Source organism: Trichomycterus rosablanca, chromosome 14, assembly GCF_030014385.1.
Source record: "Trichomycterus rosablanca isolate fTriRos1 chromosome 14, fTriRos1.hap1, whole genome shotgun sequence".
Taxonomy (NCBI): domain Eukaryota; kingdom Metazoa; phylum Chordata; class Actinopteri; order Siluriformes; family Trichomycteridae; genus Trichomycterus; species Trichomycterus rosablanca.
The window spans coordinates 23,883,570-23,901,395 of NC_086001.1; the positions used below are offsets into that span (position 1 = coordinate 23,883,570).

General features: G+C 32.0%; 1 protein-coding gene across 1 annotated transcript in view; it reads left to right on the forward strand.

The window, feature by feature from the left end:
- LOC134325935 (zinc finger protein 135-like) overlaps nt 1-17,826 on the forward strand; it is a gene marked incomplete at its 5' end in the record, with an annotated part of 104,801 nt that overhangs the window by 32,281 nt on the left and 54,694 nt on the right. The gene's annotated exons all lie outside the window — the stretch shown is intronic.

The window sequence follows — 17,826 nt, forward strand, 5'->3', positions numbered from 1 at the left end:
TACATTTATAACATTATAAATAATCAAAAACATTTATAACATTATAAATAATCAAATACATTTATAACATTATAAATAACCAAATACATTTATAACATTATAAATAACCAAATACATTTATAACATTATAAATAACCAAATACATTTATAACATTATAAATAATCAAATACATTTATAACATTATAAATAACCAAATACATTTATAACATTATAAATAACCAAATATATTTATAACATTATAAATAACCAAATACATTTATAACATTATAAATAACCAAATACATTTATAACATTATAAATAATAAAATACATTTATAACATTATAAATAATCAAATACATTTATAACATTATAAATAACCAAATACATTTATAACATTATAAATAACCAAATACATTTATAACATTATAAATAATCAAAAACATTTAAACCATTATAAATAACCAAATACATTTATAACATTATAAATAATCAAAAACATTTATAACATTATAAATAACCAAATACATTTATACCATTATAAATAATCAAATACATTTATACCATTATAAATAATCAAATACATTTATAACATTATAAATAATCAAATACATTTATAACATTATAAATAATCAAATACATTTATAACATTATAAATAATCAAATACATTTATAACATTATAAATAATAAAATACATTTATAACATTATAAATAATAAATACATTTATAACATTATAAATAATAAAATACATTTATAACATTATAAATAATGAAGTACATTTATAACATTATAAATAATCAAATACATTTATAACATTATAAATAATAAAGTACATTTATAACATTATAAATAATCAAATACATTTATAACATTATAAATAATCAAATACATTTATATCATTATAAATAATCAAATACATTTATAACATTATAAATAATCAAATACATTTATAACATTATCAATAATCAAATACATTTATAACATTATAAATAATAAAGTACATTTATAACATTATAAATAATCAAATACATTTATAACATTATAAATAATAAAATACATTTATAACATTATAAATAATAAATACATTTATAACATTATAAATAATAAATACATTTATAACATTATAAATTTATAAATAATCAAATACATTTATAACATTATAAATAATAAAATACATTTATAACATTATAAATAATCAAATACATTTATAACATTATAAATAATAAAATACATTTATAACATTATAAATAATAAATACATTTATAACATTATAAATAATAAATACATTTATAACATTATAAATAATCAAATACATTTATAACATTATAAATAACCAAATACATTTATAACATTATAAATAACCAAATACATTTATAACATTATAAATAACCAAATACATTTATAACATCATAAATAATCAAAAACATTTATAACATTATAAATAAACAAATACATTTATAACATTATAAATAACCAAATACATTTATAACATTATAAATAACCAAATACATTTATAACATTATAAATAATCACATACATTTATAACATTATAAATAATCAAATACATTTATAACATTATAAATAATCAAATACATTTATAACATTATAAATAATCAAATACATTTATAACATTATAAATAATCAAATACATTTATAACATTATAAATAATCAAATACATTTATAACATTATAAATAACCAAATACATTTATAACATTATAAATAACCAAATACATTTATAACATTATAAATAATAAAATACATTTATAACATTATAAATAATCAAATACATTTATAACATTATAAATAACCAAATACATTTATAACATTATAAATAACCAAATACATTTATAACATTATAAATAACCAAATACATTTATAACATTATAAATAATCAAAAACATTTAAACCATTATAAATAACCAAATACATTTATAACATTATAAATAATCAAAAACATTTATAACATTATAAATAACCAAATACATTTATAACATTATAAATAATCAAATACATTTATACCATTATAAATAATCAAATACATTTATACCATTATAAATAATCAAATACATTTATACCATTATAAATAATCAAATACATTTATAACATTATAAATAATCAAATACATTTATAACATTATAAATAATCAAATACATTTATAACATTATAAATAATCAAATACATTTATAACATTATAAATAATAAATACATTTATAACATTATAAATAATCAAATACATTTATAACATTATAAATAATAAATACATTTATAACATTATAAATAATCAAATACATTTATAACATTATAAATAATAAATACATTTATAACATTATAAATAATAATACATTTATAACATTATAAATAATCAAATACATTTATAACATTATAAATAATCAAATACATTTATAACATTATAAATAATCAAATACATTTATAACATTATAAATAATCAAATACATTTATAACATTATAAATAATCAAATACATTTATAACATTATAAATAATCAAATACATTTATAACATTATAAATAATCAAATACATTTATAACATTATAAATAATCAAATACATTTATAACATTATAAATAATCAAATACATTTATAACATTATAAATAATCAAATACATTTATAACATTATAAATAATCAAATACATTTATAACATTATAAATAATCAAATACATTTATAACATTATAAATAATCAAATACATTTATAACATTATAAATAATCAAATACATTTATAACATTATAAATAATCAAATACATTTATAACATTATAAATAATCAAATACATTTATAACATTATAAATAATAAATACATTTATAACATTATAAATAATCAAATACATTTATAACATTATAAATAATCAAATACATTTATATCATTATAAATAATCAAATACATTTATAACATTATAAATAATCAAATACATTTATAACATTATAAATAATAAATACATTTATAACATTATAAATAATAATACATTTATAACATTATAAATAATCAAATACATTTATAACATTATAAATAATAAATACATTTATAACATTATAAATAATAATACATTTATAACATTATAAATAATCAAATACATTTATAACATTATAAATAATCAAATACATTTATAACATTATAAATAATCAAATACATTTATAACATAAATAATCAAACACATTTATAACATTATAAATAATCAAATACATTTATAACATTATAAATAATAAATACTTTTATAACATTATAAATAATCAAATACATTTATAACATTATAAATAATTAATACATTTATAACATTATAAATAATCAAACACATTTATAACATTATAAATAATCAAATACATTTATAACATTATAAATAATCAAATACATTTATAACATTATAAATAATCAAATACATTTATATCATTATAAATAATCAAATACATTTATAACATTATAAATAATCAAATACATTTATAACATTATAAATAATAAATACATTTATAACATTATAAATAATCAAATACATTTATAACATTATAAATAATAAATACATTTATAACATTATAAATAATAATACATTTATAACATTATAAATAATCAAATACATTTATAACATTATAAATAATAAATACATTTATAACATTATAAATAATAATACATTTATAACATTATAAATAATCAAATACATTTATAACATTATAAATAATCAAATACATTTATAACATTATAAATAATCAAATACATTTAAACCATTATAAATAATAAAATACATTTATAACATTATAAATAATCAAATACATTTATAACATTATAAATAATCAAATACATTTATAACATTATAAATAATAAAATACATTTATAACATTATAAATAATAAAATACATTTATAACATTATAAATAATAAAATACATTTATAACATTATAAATAATCAAATACATTTATAACATTATAAATAATCAAATACATTTATAACATTATAAATAATCAAATACATTTATAACATTATAAATAATCAAATACATTTATAACATTATAAATAATAATATACATTTATAACATTATCAATAATCAAATACATTTATAACATTATAAATAATCAAATACATTTATAACATTATAAATAATCAAATACATTTATAACATTATAAATAATCAAATACAATTATACCATTATAAATAATCAAATACATTTATAACATTATAAATATTCAAATACATTTATAACATTATAAATAATCAAATACAATTATACCATTATAAATAATAATATACATTTATAACATTATAAATAATCAAATACATTTATAACATTATAAATAATAATATACATTTATAACATTATCAATAATCAAATACATTTATAACATTATAAATAATCAAATACATTTATAAGATTATAAATAATCAAATACATTTATAACATTATAAATAACCAAATACATTTATAACATTATAAATAACCAAATACATTTATAACATTATAAATAATACAATACATTTATAACATTATAAATAATCAAATACATTTATAACATTATAAATAATCAAATACATTTATAACATTATAAATAATCAAATACATTTATAACATAAATAATCAAACACATTTATAACATTATAAATAATCAAATACATTTATAACATTATAAATAATAAATACTTTTATAACATTATAAATAATCAAATACATTTATAACATTATAAATAATTAATACATTTATAACATTATAAATAATCAAACACATTTATAACATTATAAATAATCAAATACATTTATAACATTATAAATAATCAAATACATTTATAACATTATAAATAATAATATACATTTATAACATTATAAATAATGCAGATTGTTAGTAAATGTTAAACTGAGATCTGATGATAAAGTCCTGTACCATGATGCATCATGAATGATTAATTTCTTTAGGTTGTCAACTATGGGAGGCACTCTAGAACTCTCTGCTCGACTCTTTGCTGGATCTCTTCTCTCTGTGAATTTCTCTATACACAATACTTACATTTTTCTTCTTGAAATCTATGTATAATCGATCCCTTCTGTTATGTTTGTTTTGTCATTGTACATCGATCCTGAGTTTGCTGAAAGACGCTATATAAGTTAAACTTATTACTATTATTATTATTGTAGTTTGTGTGGTTCTTAACACCAGATCAGCTGCTGTCTCTATTATCATGGCTGAACAGATTCTCACAAGTTGGGGTCGATGGTTTTCTTTATTTGTGTAAATAGAGATTAGAGTCGTTTGTGTGACTGTGAGGGTTTAGTGGTGCTGTTAGTGTTAGTATTAGTGATAGACACAAATAAATTCAATAATAAATGTTATTTTTACTTACTGAGTTCATCTTTATCTTCAGGTTCTTCCTTCTTCACAGGCTTCATCTGGAAACCTCCACACTGTTGGTCCTCTGGGGTGAGGTGTTCCTCAGAGGTGACGTGTTCCACAGGGATTAAAGATCCTTCACCTGAAATTCATCAATATGTGAAGAAGAAACTCAACAACTGGAGGAAACTGAAGGTTGTGGGCAGTGTTAATTTCGTTGACGAATGATTTTCGTCATAGTTTTCGTCAACAAACCTTTTTTTCATGACGAAAACGAGACGATAACTAAATAGAAACTACATAAAAGGATAAAAACTATGACGAAATGAATCGACACTTTCGTCAACGAATAAAAACAAAACGAAAATGTTTGGCAGGGACGACATCCAATAACTGATTTAGTTTTGTGGAAGGTAGGGACAAGTTAGGAAGAGATCCAATCAGAACTACTTTAGCGTATGTGGAGGGGCGGGACAAGCCGGGTAGCCATCCAATCAGTACTAATCTTTTGCGGTACCGCGGTAAGAACACACTCGCACACATTTGATCTAACCCGGGAAGACCAGACTAGCCTGTGAACTGTCTTTACTCATGGAACCAGGTTAACTCCACAATGTCAACAGGGAGAAAGTGGAGAGCCGATATCTGGACACATTTCTCATTTAACGTCATGAAAAACAAGACGATGTGTAAACCATGTGGGGCGACGATCTCGGGTAAAAACACAACAAATCTGAAACGACATCTGGCACAGCTGGCAGTATAATGGAAACATAATGGCACTGCTGCTTTTACAGTACCCAGTTTTATAAAGAATGTAATGTGCAATTTGTTATAAACAATGCATATACTTTTTAGGCCTACTGGTCATTAATATTTTGTTATTGTTATGCTCAATAAGCGAGGTCAGGTAAATAAAGATGTTTGAAAGAGGTTAAATCTGTTTTTGTGCGTATTGCACTTTCAAACATTAATAATATTCCATAACTGGTTAAAAAATGTTTAATTTTGTGTAAGTGTATATAATGACTTAAATAGTAAGTAAGTAAGTAAGTAAAGTTTATTTATATAGCGCTTTTCTAGGACCAAGCCACAAAGTGCTTTACAATGCGGTCAAGTATAATACAATAAAAACACAAAAATTAATAATCATAAAAGCTACACAGTGACATAAAAATAAATAAATAATTTAAGGGAACTGATGAAAAAGCATTTACATTTTACACCCTTTATATGTACAGTGTATCACAAAAGTGAGTACACCCCTCACATTTCTGCAGATATTTAAGTACAGTATATCTTTTCATGGGACAACACTGACAAAATGACACTTTGACACAATGAAAGGTAGTCTGTGTGCAGCTTATATAACAGTATAAATTTATTCTTCCCTCAAAATAACTCAATATACAGCCATTAATGTCTAAACCACCGGCAACAGGGGTTTACTCACTTTTGTGATACACTGTATTTTAGGGCGGCACGGTGGCTCAGTGGGTAGCACTGTCGCCTCACAGCAAGAATGTCCTGGGTTCGAACCCCAGGTGGGTCGGTCTGGGTCCTTTCTGTGTGGAGTTTGCATGTTCTCCCCGTGTCTGTGTGGGTTTCCTCCAGGTGCTCCGGTTTCCTCCCACAGTCCAAAGACATGCAAGTGAGGTGAATTGAAGATACTAAATTCGTCCATGACGGTGTTTGATATAACCTTGAGAACTGATGAACCCTGTGTAATGAATAACTACCGTTCCTGTCATGAATGTAACCAATGTGTAAAAACATGACGTTAAAATCCTAACAAACAAATATGTATTTTAGTTGACTAAATCGACTGTAGATTTAGTCGACTATATTCTTATGACAATTAGTCAACTAAAACTAGACTAAAACAATTCAGATGACTAAATTATGACTAAATTTAAATCACATTTTAGTCAAAAGACTATGACTAAGACTAAATCAAAATTTGCTGTCAAAATTAACACTGGTTGTGGGTTTAGTTACCACAAATAAATACTACTTAGATTTAATCCAGACTGGAAGTATCAGCACTTATACACAGGACAGTACGGTACAGTACAGGTTCTAATCCCACTATCCACATTTTCTTATTATTTCTACTATACTAACCACACTGTACTGTACTAACATGGCAAATTGCTCCACATTTACTTACAGAAGTAACTTCCATCTTCTTCATCCTCCTTTTTTATTAGTTTCTCTTGGAATCCTTCATTTTGTAGATCTATGGGGGTGACGTGTCCCTCTTCTGCTGACTGCATTATTAAAAGATCTGACAGGCAGACGGACAGATAGACAAATGTACTTTATTCCCTATTAAAGAGAAAGGGCGGGGGTTGTCGCGGACAAACTTTACAGTGTACACACTTGAGTGTAATTACAATATTTCAATGTTTTATTATAAAAAGATTTAACAATCTGAACGTCAAACATTGCTTATCTTATCTGATCTATAATAAATACGCATAAGTATAAATGCACGTGTATCAATTACACTTTAACACAAACATTTTGGCATTGTAATCTCTCTCTGCCCACACAAAACAGAATAATAGCAGGCTAAACACTTCAATATATTTCAAAAGTTAACTGCTTAGTCTATAGTTACAGATATTTCTTAAAAGTGTATGAACGTGTACGATTAGTTATGCCTGTAATCCAGAATTAAGTTCTATACCGTAACAAAAAATATGAATGTAAATGTTCATGTTGCGATGACGGTGATGTAAAATAATGTTAAAATAATTCAAAGTCCAAACATTCGAGTGGTTAACGAGAACGCTACTTTACATGTCACACAAGCTCAGTGCAAAACACGAACACGGAAACGGTACAAATCCGATCTCTTCCCTACACACTCGCTCCCTACGCCCTACAGTGCACTTAACTTTCGTAAAGGGCCAGACTATATATTTTATAATTCACATTACACGACAGGTGAGACGTTCTTTTTTCTTAATATAGCGCTTTTATTTAGGAAAAAATAGTTCTTACATAGGCAGGAAAATCTATGGCAGACAAGAGTCAGAACAGCGGATTGGGCGTAACGTTATTATTACTGTTTGCTCCTTTTTCTCAACACTTGTGCTCGATTTACACTGAAGATATATTTAGTAAATAAGTACATGTCCGCGCATGCGCGCGCTTGCGTTTATTTCCGGTTGAACTGATAAAAAATTTAGATTTTGAAAAATTAAAAGACGAGCCGTTATTCAGTTTCTGCTTGTTAGCTCACAGCTAACGCTAGCCAGTGTGGCTCTTCACTCGTCTCTCTGTGTTATCAGCTTACAGCCAATCAGCGAGCTCCAACCGCCTACCCCTCCCACCCCTCCCTCACTGTGGATGCGCGCATGTCCTAAAGTCTCAGTTTTCAAGGTAAACAAACCTGAAGCAGAAATTTGGCGCTTCACATTTAAAATAAACCATCACCATTTTTGAATACCGTCACCGTTTTTGAATACCGCGGTATACGGTAATATCGTCATACCGCCCAACCCAAGTCTGATGTTCTTTACATCTAGTTTCTCATCCACTCCCAATAACAGTGCTGTACTAATACTTTTAACTTTTACTATAAACCTGTAAAACAACCTGTAAACAAAGCTACAAGAACTCGCTGTTTCTATCAAACATTAAACACTGTAAACAAAGCTGAAAATGTGACGCGTTTATATCAAAATGTTAGATTTAATAATGAATAAACTCTGACTCCGTTACAATCCACTGATTCATCGGTTCAATGAATCGGTTCATCAGTACTGAATCATGTGTGATGCTAACAGTTAGCGGAGCAGCTAATAGTTTGTGTTTAAATAAAACTGAAGTTAAAGCTCCTCAAATCCTCACAGTGATGTTTTATTATGAACTCTAGTTTTATTATTAATTAGAATGTGGTTATAATTAAATACATATTTTACTTACAGATGAGGCTCTACAGTACAAACACAGCAGCTTCTTGTTCTTCTTATGATGTTTAATGGCGGTTGGCAGAACAACTTAAGACGCACCAGCGTCACCAACTGGACTGGAGTTGAACAGCAGCTTAGCAGTAAAACATCTCCATTAGCCCTGTATCTCTCAGCTACAGTGTTGGGGGGAACGCGGTACAGTCACGTGATTACTTTTTATCTGTAACCAAGTCATGTAACGCGTTACAGTTACATCCCTGATAGCACATATACGTCTCAGAGACGTCTGGAAAAGGTCGGAACATCTTAAATGCATCGCGTTCCATTTAACTTGATCTTACATTGGTCTTATCATCATCACCGCGTTCTACATATTGAACACATACGCATATACTGTACGTCTTTTTGACATCTGCATTAAGCAGCGATTTTCACCCGAGCTGCAATTTCCCAGTTCGGATTCTGACCTCGTCGAACTTTCACACCATATGCTCACAACATGAAAAAAGTAGTTAGTATTGTATCCAGTACGCTGGAAGGTAGAATTATTACTGTTTTTTTTAACCTCTTTATTAACTCGCACTTAGGAAATAATTACACTGGGCGAGGTCGCAGGGCTCACCAGTTCACACAGACAGGCAGACGTGACCAACTTTGGAGAAGGATAAAATAAAAGTGGGGAGGGAAAAAGGGAAAAAAAAAAACACCCCACACCATTCATTACGTTGTTGATTGAGAAACACACATGCAGCAGTTTCTGCAGTGGCCAAGCTGAATTGTACATATGACCATATGCATTTATTCTTCATTAGTGATCCTAGGAAACCTCATACTTGTCTAAACAGAGCTAAATAAAGGATCAAGTACATGCAAGAAAAATAAAGGTTTCTTTAAAGTTAATGGAAAGTATAACATTTGTGGATCTTACCTCTGCTAAGAAAAGTTTACAGACATTTGAATATTTAATCTACTTAATATAGTAAAAAAATATTTATACACACACACGTGTACATTAGACTTGGACTAATTGCAGCATGCATGAATTCACACCTTATACCAAGCCCTGAAAATTAGGTCATAAATTGTCCAGTAGCTGGACAAGATCTTTGTTTACTTTTCATACTTCCTGAGTTACATTACAAAATCAAAACAAAAACATGGATAACTTAGCAAAAGACTACTGTATCTGGCATTTGATGACCTGATGGACCCAAGTTCAACGTCGCAAAACGAAAACGAAGCAAGACACGTTGAAGGTAAGCACACTTTTTTATTGCAAATAGTAACAGAAGTAGCATAGATCAATGCCTTCAGAAATGTTACACTCTTCTTTGCTCATGTGTTCCATGTGTGTTGCGACATGCACAAATTTAAAGTTCAGCAAGAGTCAAAGTAATTAAACACTTTACGAAGCTGTAAATGTGGTCTGCATTACAGGAGCGAGGAGGGTAGCAGTTTATCAAAGTCAAAGTCAAAGTTGCTTTATTGTCAAAACTGCAATATGTACAGGACATACAGAGGATTGAAATTGCGTTACTCTCTGACCCATGGTGCAACATAAAACATTAATTAACAATAACCTAGAATAAAAGAATATAAAATAGAATAAGGATAAACACTCTCTGAAGCGCAAATATATATACACACTGACACAAATATGAAAATATAGAAGTAAAAATTACCACTTGAAGAATTTAAAAATAGAAGTCCCAATATAAAAACACTAAAGTGGCAGTGCAGATTATGAAGTCTTTATTAAAAACCAGTTTAATTACGACGGCAGTGCAAAAACGATTATGTTATATTGTAGATTAAAGTGATATGTGCGTTGAAAAGATAAATGGGGATGTAAGTTATGGTATTGATGGGGGGGGGGGGGGGGTTAGGTTCGTGAGAGGGGGGGCAGAACAGGAAGCGAGTTGAGGATCCTGACCGCCTGGTGGATGGTGCTGTCCCTCAGTCGGCTGGTCTTGGCCCGGAGACTCCGCAGTCTCCTTCCTGATGGCAGCAGACTGAAGAAGCTGTGCAGTGGGTGGGTGGAATCACCTGCCATGCAGAGGGCTTTTCGGGTGAGGCGGGTGTTGTGAAGTTCGTGGAGGGTGGGGAGAGAGGTGCCAATGATCTTCTCAGCTGCTCTCACGATGCGTTGGAGGGTCTTGCGACAGGACGCGGTGCAGGCGCCGTACCACACAGTAATGCAGCTGGTCAGGACACTCTCGATGGTACCTCTGTAAAAGGTACACATGATGGGGGCTGGAGCTCTGGCTCTTCTCAGCTTGCGGAGGAAGTAGAGACGTTGATGAGCCCTCCTGGCTAAAGATGTTGTGTTATTAGTCCAGGAGAGGTCCTCAGTGATGTGCACTCCCAAGAACTTGGTGCTGCTCACCCTTTCCACAGCAGCACCGTTGATGGTCAGAGGAGCATGTTGTGTGCATGATCTTCTGAAATCCACAACAATCTCTTTCGTTTTTTCAACGTTTAAGGAAAGATTGTTGTGTTTGCACCACTGGGACAGGCGACTCACCTCACTCCTGTAGTTTGTCTCAAATGTGTTGATGACGTAACGGACCTTAAGACCATCACCGTTCGGGCCAATCAGAAGCCATGGTTGACAGGGGAGGTTTTCGGACTTCTGAAAGATAGAAATGCTGCCTTCAGAGCTGGAGAACAAGAGGGGCTGAGGACAGCTAGAAAGAACCTATCCCACGGCATCAGAAAGGCCAAGAGGCAGTACTCCAGGAGAATAGCACATCGCTTCAGCAACAGCAGAGATACGCGGAACCTGTGGCGGGGGATTCAGACCATCACGGACTACAAGCCCCCTTCGCAGACCTGCGACAGCACCACCACTCTGCTGAACGAGCTGAACGTCTTCTTTGCTCGGTTCGAAGCATTCAACAACACGCCTGCACTGAAATCCCCACCCCCTCCTGACGACCTGGTGCTGAAGCTGTCCCCGGACAGCGTGAGAAGATCATTCAGCAGGATCAACGCATGTAAAGCTCCTGGTCCTGACAACATTCCTGGTCGTGTGCTAAGGGACTGTGCGGGGGAACTTGCAGACGTCTTCACTGACATCTTTAACATCTCGCTGAGTCAGGCTGTTGTTCCTACATGCTTTAAAGCCACCACCATCATCCCTGTCCCGAAGAAGGCGTCGCCCTCCTGTTTTAATGACTACCGCCCTGTTGCACTCACCCCCATCCTCATGAAGTGTTTCGAACGGCTAGTCATGCAACACATCAAATCGGTCCTTCCCCCCTCTTTGGACCCCTTTCAGTTTGCATATCGGTCAAATCGATCGACTGATGACGCCATCTCCACTGTCCTCCACTCACCCCTTACTCATCTGGACTCTAAAGACTCGTATGTACGAATGCTATTTATAGACTTCAACTCTGCATTCAATACGATCATCCCCCAACAGCTCATTCTCAAACTCGACAGGCTGGGGCTGAACACCTCACTGTGCAACTGGCTGTTAGACTTCCTAACTGGAAGACCACAGGCAGTACGGGTCGGCAGTAACACATCCAACACCATCACTCTGAACACGGGGGCTCCCCAAGGATGTGTGCTGAGCCCTCTCCTATTCACTTTGCTGACCCACGACTGCACACCATTGCACAGCTCCAACCTCTTCATAAAGTTCGCGGACGACACGACTGTGGTGGGTCTCATAAAGAACAATGACGAGACAATATATACTACCATGCAGAAATGGTCAAGAATCCACGCAGTACAGGTGCAGCAGATGGAAATTGGGTTAAAACTCCACTCATCAGAAACGTTCAAGACAACTCAACCCCCTTGCATGGCTGTTACAGGCAACACATATGATGTCTGCATTCACCTAGAAACAAAAATAGCAAGATTTACAATACAAAAAAAGGTGCACTGTAGAAATTCTACAAGTAGTAGAAGGAAGTGTCCTTATAACTGTGTGCATTGGTGTGTGTGTGCACTGCTGCAACAAAACACTTCATCTGGAAAATACACTTTGTATTACTTATATTTAACTTTCAACATTCAACTAAATGTCTTAAGATTCGAATGAGGTTTAAGTTTTTGAGAAATGTAACATCGACAAAAAAGCCTGTGCTTCCCTCCAGCTAAAAGAAAGCAGTGTAAACTCACTTCCACTGCATAAGCTTAATAAAGCACCTGAACTAAGGATGCTGTGTAAGAGCTCTGCTGCAGCTGGCCAACATAATGCTCCATTTGGGTCACGGTCATCAGTTGGGCCCAAATAGTATAGCTAACCTTTTTTTTTTTTTTTACTGTCAGCTGGCTAACAGAGCTTCTGTCTGTATCACACACATACCAACAGTTTCTGTAATATTCAGAAGTGTTTAAGCACTGTGATATACTGCAATTTGAGTTTCCTTTTAATTAACCATCAGTTGTTTGTAAAATTTTTACTATTAGTCTCTCCGGAATGCCTGAATGCCTGAATCCTATAGCTGTAGTATCTCATTGTTTGAGCACTGTGATATGCTACAGTAATTTGCACAGAGCTGAATGAAGTTTACACTGCTGCTTTCACTTAACCACAAGGGTTTTGGTGAAAGTTTATTACTCAGCATGCCAGTGATGGAACTAACAAAGCAGCCAGAACTCATTCATTTGTAAGTAGTACTGCAATTTTGAGTTATGCAATGAAGTTCAGCTCTGCATTTTTTGCAAATGAGCAGTGAAATTGGGCATTGATGACCTTCCTTCACTGACTGGTGCAGCATGTCCACTAGAACATGCTTTGCTCACCTTACTATCAAACATTTGTTCCGTTGAAACAGCAGGGTCTGAGATTACCAAGCTGTATGGAGTTCTGTTTATATACCATCATCTTAATAAAAGTGAGAAGTCTAATTAAATGATAACCATGGCAACAAAGTTTTAATCTTATGATGTGACGGCTTGAGATTTGATGAGCACTTTTGAAACAGGAAATGTAACAGGCAACGTTTATTCCAAACTTTTTGTTTAATGTTAACATTCATCTGCCATTTCAGAATGATCTACAGCTGTTAACATCTGCTGAGTGAGAGTGTGTTGGAGGCTCAGGAGGAAGCATTGCAGAGTTACGATTATTGGTTAAACTGTCCAATCGAAATTTAATTCACATTTAGCAAATGCTGTTGTGCTTGTTATTAATTGATAATTTAAGACTGAAAGCAAACCTAAGCTGGTCATTGTATGTGGGCCATAAAATTGAGCTCATATCACAGTTCAAAAACAGAAATCTATTCACCAGTAGAAACTATAACAGCATTAAGGAAAAAACTATAAATAAGATGATTCATTATAGGCAGTCAAGTTAACAACCATACAAATGACCAAGAGAACTTACCAAAGGTGACCAGGATTGGGATTTGGAGTTTCAGCATCCATTTCCAAGTGCTGTCAAACAAATGAAATTCAGTCACTAATAAAGAAAGAAGAAAAAAAGGGAGTAATTGTAATTATTGTAATCAGTTTGTTCAATTGAAAGGGAAATGGTCATGAAAGGATGCACATGGTCAGCAACAATACTCAAACAGTCTGTGACATTCTATTTACACAAGGCAGGCTGGGTTTATGGATTCAAGCTGTGTCAAATTCTGACCCTACCATCTGTGTACCTCAGCAGAAATTATGTTTCTTCAGACCAGGCTATGTTTTCTCAGTCTTCAACTGTCCGGTTTTGATGAGCCTGTGCCCACTGCAGCCTCTTTGCATACTTTGGGTCTATTTATATCAATTCATTCATTCATCACTTGAATACCACAGACTATTTGAGTGTTGTTGCTGACCATGTGCACCCTTTCATGACCAGTTTACCATCTTGTAATGACTTCCAGCGTTATTTGATTGTATGAACATGAGTTTAGTGTTCTTTAGTGGGCTTCCTAGTTACCAGGTTTTAATCCAGTAGAGCACCTACCAAAAAAATAAATAAAAAGAAAAGGGAAAAAAAGGCCAGACTGCCCCCCCCAACCCTCCCCCATGTTTACGTGGCTCTGCACATGCAGCCAAATAAACATGGGCGTTTCTGCAGCCATGCACAAAGTCTGTATTTCCATAGCACAGGGGTGCACAACTCCAGTCCTGGAGGGTTGGTCTCCAGCAAAGTTTGGGAGTTGCCCTACTGAAATACACCCACTTTGTCTGGTAATTAACTGATGAGTTGAATCAGGTGTGTTTGAGTAGGGCAACTACCAAGCTTTGCTGGAGACCAACCCTCCAGGACTGGAGTTGTGCACCCCTGCACTAGCCTAGAATGACCAATCTGCGTGACCCTGTGACTGAGGGGCCTCTATCAATCTGCTAAATGTGAATAATATGATCTGATCAGCTGATCTCAGGATCAGCAAAGTTAGAGAAACAAATTCTAATCTCTTAGATCAATCAAAACAAATGACTAAAACTGAGTATTTGGCAGTGATTTGTGCTCAGGTAGGCTAAGAACCAAAACAATTCAGATTTATACACAGGAGTTACCTACATGTACCCTGTGTGCCTAGGAGTCATGAACCAACTTCTTTCTCTTCAGCTGAAGTGAGGTCCTTTCACTAAAAGGGTGTCTGTATTTACTGCCAAAGATCTCACAACCAATGTCTGGAAGAGACCAGTCATCTGATTCTCCACAACCACCTAAGTTCTGCAAACAGGACAAAGAGAAATTGCACATAATTGTTCAGGCATTAGAAAACATTTGATAATGAGTAAAGGGAGCTGTTGATGTCACATTAAATGAATGCATGAACATGAAGCTATGAAATGAAGACAAGAAGCTACCCTGTTACTAAGAAAGATGTATATATTTGATGGAAAATGGAAAAAACGCCAAGAACCATCCTAAATGTATGGGTACATTTAATGCCCAATGTTGGCATTCATATTTTGTTCTGAATATTTTCACTAAAAGATTTACAGCTTCAGGAAAACTATGGGTCTGTCAGAGAGCAATCCAGCTTCAACCCAGTTACTAATATTGGCGTGACACCGACTACAGAAGGACAACCTGCCTTTGATCAAAATACATGTTCTTATACTAACGCATCTAATCTCATATGCTCTTAATACTTGCATGCATAAGCACGTGTAGTTTGGTTAACACGATAAGCATGCATATGCCTTAGGCAAGCACACCTAATTTCATCATTTTAAATTATGTTGCCATTTAATTTCAATTGGACCAACTGATAAGGAATCAGGTATGTTTCTGCTTAGTTGATGTTTAAACCTGCAGCCACACTAGCATTTATGGATAAGACTGGAGAACCATCTTACGATATATAAGCGTTAAAGAATTCCACTAGCATTCAATGAGGGAGAGAACAACTTTGTCTTAGAAACGACCAAATACGTTGAACTTAAAGTGAAATATTTATTAGCTATAGGTTGTATGAAATGGTGTCCAGTGGTTACCAATCCTGGCATTTAAAATCCATATCCCTGTATATTTTGAAGTTCTCACTTTTTATACCAACACTGAACTAACAAATCATCTCATTAGGAGTTATAGCTCAAGCACGAAACACTAACTGCGTGTGGATGAGTTAGAATCTTCGTGGCGAATTTAAAAGATTAGCGCGAGCGAACCAGTTAACAGACACTCAACGGTTTTGTAAGCTATCGCCTGAGACGCTGCTCTTCTACCTGTCAAAACCATCGATTTATTGTAGCATATAGTTGCTTTTTGTATATAATAATTCCACTGACTTTTCTTCAATACATCTTCCCTGAGTATAAGTTACATTCCTGTTTGCATACAAAGTATTTACCCCCATTTACAAAGTCAGTAGTACTAGCTAGCTAACTTGGCTAGCATTACGACTTTAGCTTGAAGCTAAAAAAAACTAGCTATAGCGTTAGCCGGAAATAGTTTTGGTATTTGTTAGTTAGAAGTGTCAATTCTGAATACAATTCTGTTAACTTAACACTACTAGCGAAGGTTACATCAGTGGCGTAATTACGGGCTAAACGACTTTTGCTAGCTAGCACTAGTATCCTCACTAATTGGCCTTCTAGCGAGCTAGCTAACCTAGTCTCATTTTAGCTTTAGCTAACGCTAAGAAACATGCCTTTAGAAAAACACGAAATGTTAGTATTACCTCTCCGCAGACTTTTAAGCAGTGAAAATTTCAACATACTACGTGAAATCACTCCGCTTCTCATCAGCTGCAGCTAAACCACTCACCGTTAGTTCTTTGGGTTTTTGTTTGTTTTTTTGAAGTCACGCCTCTCCACGTAAAGCGTGTGATACATGCTTCAGCCAGTTAAATAAATAGTAGGCAGGTACCCTACATCCGCAAAGGGCCGGTGTGGCTGCAGGTTTTCATAAAGCAGCCTGGGCACATATACTTGTGTAATCAGTTGGCCTCAGTCTTTAAACAGTTAACCTGATGTGCTCTGGCTTGTCTGGAAAGAAATCCAGCAGTTAACTGGCCAGTTGTGGATAAGTCTGGACAACGCTGAATAAAAATACACAGGTTCTTTCAAACATCAAGAAACTATATATTAAAGAAGCATGTTAATTTAGTCGTTCAATGGATAGTTAACATTATCTCCCATTTATTATTAAATACATGTGTAAAAATGATCAAACCTACA